This window comes from Triticum aestivum, chromosome 3A, assembly GCF_018294505.1.
Source record: "Triticum aestivum cultivar Chinese Spring chromosome 3A, IWGSC CS RefSeq v2.1, whole genome shotgun sequence".
Lineage (NCBI taxonomy): Eukaryota > Viridiplantae > Streptophyta > Magnoliopsida > Poales > Poaceae > Triticum > Triticum aestivum.
The window spans coordinates 602,056,644-602,063,162 of record NC_057800.1 but is presented as its reverse complement, the minus strand read 5'-3'; the positions used below and the strand labels follow the sequence as shown (position 1 = coordinate 602,063,162).

Here is a 6,519-nt window from a genome sequence, read left to right as displayed (position 1 = left end):
ATGTAATATGCTCTCTCTCTCTCTCTCTCTCTGATATTATAGGACCAAAAACTTTTACCAATTACCATACTGTAGAACACCACACTCCTCACTGCATCGATGGGTGGTGGGTGGTGTCTCTCCTCTACCGCCGTGGACCTGTGCTGGCTTGAGTCCATGTCCGCCGTTGGCCACTGCTCGCATTCATCCCACCCATCGCCCAAGCCAGCGTTAGGAGCAAACTCAATAGCCTTGCCCACCGTCATGGCTCCATTCCACGAGATCGAACCAAGCATCATAGAGTTTGGGGAGGAGTAGCATTTCCACCGTCAGCTCCTTGCTGATGTATCAGCGTAGAGTGCGGGGAGGACACGGAACGTAAATACCTGGGGTTTAGCGCTGGTGGTGGGAACGACCGACACGGCCTCCTTGCGCCGCTCCTCGCTGCCCGTCCTGCTTTGGGGATCCTAGCGCCCTGCCCTAGGGTTCCGCGCTGGCGGCGGCGGCGGCGGCGTTTCCCTCAAGAAAAAAAGCACGTCTCATGTCCGGCTTGTGCAGGAATCCATCACCAAGTAGGATCAGTAGTTCCGTCCCGGATCGGTTATGTTGCAAGTCCTAGCTATAGCTATATATACGTATTACCCTGCACCCCTATAAACAGTACACCCAGAGAACAATAGAAAGATCAGCGGGCACGAGGCATGCCCGTGTGTATCAATTGCTTGCGCGTATCCGTGTTGCTTCTGGTAGATCGATACTACATCACCCGTGGTTAGCCAGCTACGTCCAATCTATTCGAGTGTTTTCGTTTGCGTACGTGTTTTTCTGGTATATACTTCAGAATTCAGTCAGTCGGGGGCGGGATGTCTAAGCAAAGAAGGCAGGGCGAGGAGGATGAGCCCAACTACTACCACGACCACATCGGCAACAAGGAGAAGAGCCTCTATCTGGTTCTAGACGACTGGCACAAGGGCTTCACCATCCGCAAGATCGATGCCGACAGTCCCGACCTCAGCGCCCCCCTATCCTCCGGCTAGTGTCACCTGAGCGTGGCCGTGCCATGTAGTTCGCAGCCCTGGGCAGCAACATCATCGCCACGAGCAACATACACGCCGGAACCCTCTTCTACGACACTGACACCGCCGGACTGCCTGTCGGCCCTCCCGTTCGAGACGCACTGCTTTGTGGCTCCAACACCTTCCTGACCTCCGGCGCCGGCGACGCCTGTACGCGTTCGCCTTCCACTTCATGGAGCGGCCTGTGTCCTTTGAGGCGATGGCGAAGCCACCGACGACGGAAGACGACGACCTGCTGCCCACCTACTGGTCCTGGAAAAGCATGTCGACGCCCTTCACCAAGGATGAGATGATCTTCTCCTATGCGCTGCACCCGGACGGGCGCACCATATTTGTGTCCTCATGGAGCAGGGCGGTCTGCGGCACGTACTCCGTCGACACCAGGAGCTGCAAGTGGAGGCGCCATGGGGAGTGGATGCTGCCTTTCAGAGGCCGAGGCTACTTCACCGCCAAGCTAGACGCATGGGTCGGGCTGCACGAGGACAGCTATGTCTGCCCCTGCCAGGTTGCCTCCCGCAGCGACGGTACCACGCAGCGGCCGGAGTGGAAGATGGCCAACGAGCGTAGGATGTGGATCCCGTGGCATCAGCTGGAGTTTCGCCTGCGTCGGATGTGATGGCGCGGGTGGAGTACCGAGGAGTCGCCGGCGTCGGCCAGGGCCTGGGGCACAGAGGAGTCCTCCTAGTCAAGGAGATTGGAGAGAAGAAGATGATGGCAGCGCGAGGACACATGAGGGTAGACGTCGAGAGGATCGGCCGTCCAGGCTCGTGAGGAGGGCAGCGGTGGGAGGATCGAGTTAATGGTACCGTGTACAAAAATCCCATCGAAACAAGTAAAATATACCAGCAATGCTTGATTGATTCTGATTTAATTTTTATAGGCATTTTCGGATTTGTAGGGCATGTGCCCACGATACTCGCACGCTGTACCTTTTTTGACGTGTATGATTCATGATAAGAAATGAAAATCACATCAATGTAAGGAAATATCCCATCAATGCTTGATTGATTGTGATTAATTCTTTTATATGGTAACTAATCCGATGGGTTTATGTGGGCGGTGAAGCGAAAAGGTATGTGGGAGGGGAGACGAAAAATAACCGGTCAGAAAAAAATGAATTAATTGTTGCCTTGTATGTTTGGTTTTGATATTTGAAGATTGATTACCATCCGTTAGTTGGGTTACCAAAGAAGAAATCAATCACCATATGTGAATTCATTGTGTTACCAATAAACGTTGGGTTTGTCCGACCAGTGGGAGGGGGGCGAATAAAAAACCGACGAAAAAAAACTGACAAAATTGGGAGGTGGGAGCAGGTACCAAATAAAACCATGGTAGGTGGGACGAAAATAAACCGTACGAGGCTACCAACTGCTTCATTAGGAGTAGAGATTGGTTGGTTCGATTTTTTTGCGTGGAGGGAACTACCTGGAAGGTGGGAGGGAGTACGAAAATAAACCGTCTCGGCTGAGCGGGAGGTGGGAGCAAGTACCAAAGAAGTACCAAAAAAGACCGGGTGAGGTGGGACGAAAATAAAACCCGGAACGAGACCTACCAACTGAGACATTAGGAGTAGAGATTCTAATTTAATTTTTATAGGCATTTTCGGATTTGTAGGGCATGTGCCCACGATACTCGCACGCTGTACCTTTTTTTGACGTGTATGATTCATGATAAGAAATGGAAATCACATCAATGTAAGGAAATATCCCATCAATGCTTGATTGATTGTGATTAATTCTTTTATATGGTAACTAATCCGATGGGTTTATGTGGGCGGTGAAGCGAAAAGGTATGTGGGAGGGGAGACGAAAAATAACCGGTCAGAAAAAAATGAATTAATTGTTGCCTTGTATGTTTGGTTTTGATATTTGAAGATTGATTACCATCCGTTAGTTGGGTTACCAAAGAAGAAATCAATCACCATATGTGAATTCATTGTGTTACCAAATAAACGTTGGGTTTGTCCGACCTGTGGGAGGGGGCGAATAAAAAACCGACGAAAAAAACCCGACAAAACTGGGAGGTGGGAGCAGGTACCAAATAAAACCATGGTAGGTGGGACGAAAATAAACCGTACGAGGCTACCAACTGCTTCATTAGGAGTAGAGATTGGTTGGTTCGATTTTTTTGCATGGAGGGAACTTACTGGAAGGTGGGAGGGAGTACGAAAATAAACCGTCTCGGCTGAGCGGGAGGTGGGAGCAAGTACCAAAGAAGTACCAAAAAAGACCGGGTGAGGTGGGACGAAAATAAAACCCGGAACGCGACCTACCAACTGAGACATTAGGAGTAGAGATTCTGATTTAATTTTTATAGGCATTTTCAGATTTGTAGGGCATGTGCCCACGATACTCGCACGCTGTACCTTTTTTTGACGTGTATGATTCATGATAAGAAATGAAAATCACATCAATGTAAGGAAATATCCCATCAATGCTTGATTGATTGTGATTAATTCTTTTATATGGTAACTAATCCGATGGGTTTATGTGGGCGGTGAAGCGAAAAGGTATGTGGGAGGGGATACGAAAAATAACCGGTCAGAAAAAAATGAATTAATAGTTGCCTTGTATGTTTGGTTTTGATATTTGAAGATTGATTACCATCCGTTAGTTGGGTTACCAAAGAAGAAATCAATGACCATATGTGAATTCATTGTGTTACCAAATAAACGTTGGGTTTGTCCGACCAGTGGGAGGGGGGCGAATAAAAAACCGACGAAAAAAACCGACAAAATTGGGAGGTGGGAGCAGGTACCAAATAAAACCATGGTAGGTGGGACGAAAATAAACCGTACGAGGCTACCAACTGCTTCATTAGGAGTAGAAATTGGTTGGTTCGATTTTTTTGCGTGGAGGGAACTACCTGGAAGGTGGGAGGGAGTACGAAAATAAACCGTCTCGGCTGAGCGGGAGGTGGGAGCAAGTACCAAAGAAGTACCAAAAAAGACCGGGTGAGGTGGGACGAAAATAAAACCCGGAACGAGACCTACCAACTGAGACATTAGGAGTAGAGATTCTGATTTAATTTTTATAGGCATTTTCGGATTTGTAGGGCATGTGCCCACGATACTCGCACGTTGTACCTTTTTTGACGTGTATGATTCATGATAAGAAATGAAAATCACATCAATGTAAGGAAATATCCCATCAATGCTTGATTGATTGTGATTAATTCTTTTATATGGTAACTAATCCGATGGGTTTATGTGGGCGGTGAAGCGAAAAGGTATGTGGGAGGGGAGACGAAAAATAACCGGTCAGAAAAAAATGAATTAATTGTTGCCTTGTATGTTTGGTTTTGATATTTGAAGATTGATTACCATCCGTTAGTTGGGTTACCAAAGAAGAAATCAATCACCATATGTGAATTCATTGTGTTACCAAATAAACGTTGGGTTTGTCCGACCAGTGGGAGGGGGAGATGTCGGGGGACTAATCCACGAACACCTATGGGACCGGCGGACCGAGTCCCTTTCGGTTCGGTGGGGGCGGAGGTCGTGCAAAGAGCGGATCGAGGCGAAGCACACGAGCAGTTTACCCAGGTTCGGGCCGCACGGATGCGTAAAACCCTACTCCTGCTTTGTGGTTTGTATTGAGTTCTTGCTCGGGAGCGCGGAGTGCTACAGTACACACCAGCGGCTAACGAGACCGAGCGTGAGTTTTCTCCCAACCAGCTCCCCCCCCCCCTACATTGCGCACGGGCCTCCTTTTATATGCTCAAGGAGTCACCGACAGGTGGCAACGGAGACAAAGGGTAAAAACGGAAAGGTGCTGCGGTAGGTATAGCTACCTGCTACAGTGTATCATACCTAACCCTGACGGCAGGGGACAAGGGCATTAAATGCCCGTCTGTGTCGCCTAAACAGTGCAAAAGGGACCGTCACCGCTCGCCACGACGGCAATCTTGTCAGCATCGCTCGCCACTGTGCACCGCTGGCTGCACAGCCTCCCACCACGCACGTCTGGAAGGGTCCCAGAGCGACACGTTGGTGAATGTGCTGGAGCGCGAGCACAGAGGGGTGGCTTGCCGCGGCAAGCGCCTTGCCGCGGTCGTTGTCTTGTTGCGTCCGGGAGCTTGTCGCTCACCGGGCCTTGCCGGGACGCGAGGCGCGCCGCCGGCAAGTTCCTTGAGATGCCTTGGGTGGCCTTCCCGGCAAGCTCCTCTTGTCGGGGTCTTGTCTCCTTAAGCGCCTTGCCTTGGTTGGCCTTCCCGGCAAGCTCCTCTTGCCAGGGTCTTGGTTGGATACTTTGTTCTTGAATGGCTCCAAAGGAACCACGCAGGACCTTGGCGGTCACCCGGCAAGCCTTGCCGCGGGATGCTGTGACTGCCCGTGCACAAGTTCGGGATACTAGGGTACCCCTACTCTAGTACACCGACAGGAGCCCCCGGGCCTGGGCCATACACGGTGCCGAGCGCTGTTGGGCCAGGCCCAAAACAGAGCACGGGCACGCGCGGCCTAGGTTACGCCGTATCTCTCTCCGTATCCACCGCGCCCTCCTCGAACGGCACGCGTTGAATGCGGCGTCATGGGAGAGATCGTGGGTGGTTTCTTTATTCGGAAATGCGGAACGTCCGCCCCCTCCCTCTTTATAAGCAGGGGAAACAGGGGTAGTTCGCCCATTCGCTGGTTGCTGCTTCCAATCTCAGAAATCTCCGCCGCTCCCTCGCCTTCCCAAAGCTGAGAGAGAGAGAGAGAGCAGCGCTCCGCCCCCCATCGCCACCAGCACCACCAACGCCGTCGACCTCCTCCACCACTTCCGCCATGGCTCCAAAAGCCGACAAGGGGAAGGTCATGAAGTCGACCGAGGCGCAGCGGCTTGCGGCGCTGCGGAAGGAGCGGACCGTCTTCCCCCCCAAGCTTGCCGCGAAGGAGCTGAGGGAGAACTACTACCTCTTCTGGTCGACGGAGACGCGCGCGCATCCGCGCACGAAGGTACTTCCCGCCGCCGCTTGGAAGAAGGCCCCAAACGGATACCCTTTCTTCGCATTGTTCTTCTACTGCGGGCTCTGCCCGCCTTTCTCTGAATTCTTCTGCGACATCATGAATACCTACGGATTCCACCTCCTTGACTTCACCCCCAATGTCGTTCTGACCATGGCAGTTTTTGCACATCTCTGTGAAAACTTTGTCGGAGTCCACCCTAGTGTAGCCCTCTTCCGCCATTTCTTCATACCCCGAGTAGAGAGAGGAGAACCTTTATCCGGCGGAATCGCCTGGATCTCAAGGGCCGGCAAGAAGGAAACTTATCTGGAGGGAGAATTCCGCGGCAAGTGGGAGGAGTGGAGAGCAGATTGGTGCTGGATTGACGAGGAGAACCCGCAGCCATTCACCACCCGGCGCCAAACCCCAGTAGCACGCGGCAGCGATTGGAGTGACGTGGCCCCGGAAGACAACAGGCTGAAGATTGCCGTCACCAGGATCCTACGCCTCAGGCTTGCTGGGCTTACTGTAGGCGCT

General features: G+C 51.8%; 1 pseudogene; it reads left to right on the top strand.

Annotated features, from left to right (window-relative positions):
- The first annotated feature begins 842 nt into the window (after positions 1-842).
- On the top strand, positions 843-1,671 carry LOC123057027 (uncharacterized; annotated as a pseudogene).
- Positions 1,672-6,519: the final 4,848 nt, after the last annotated feature.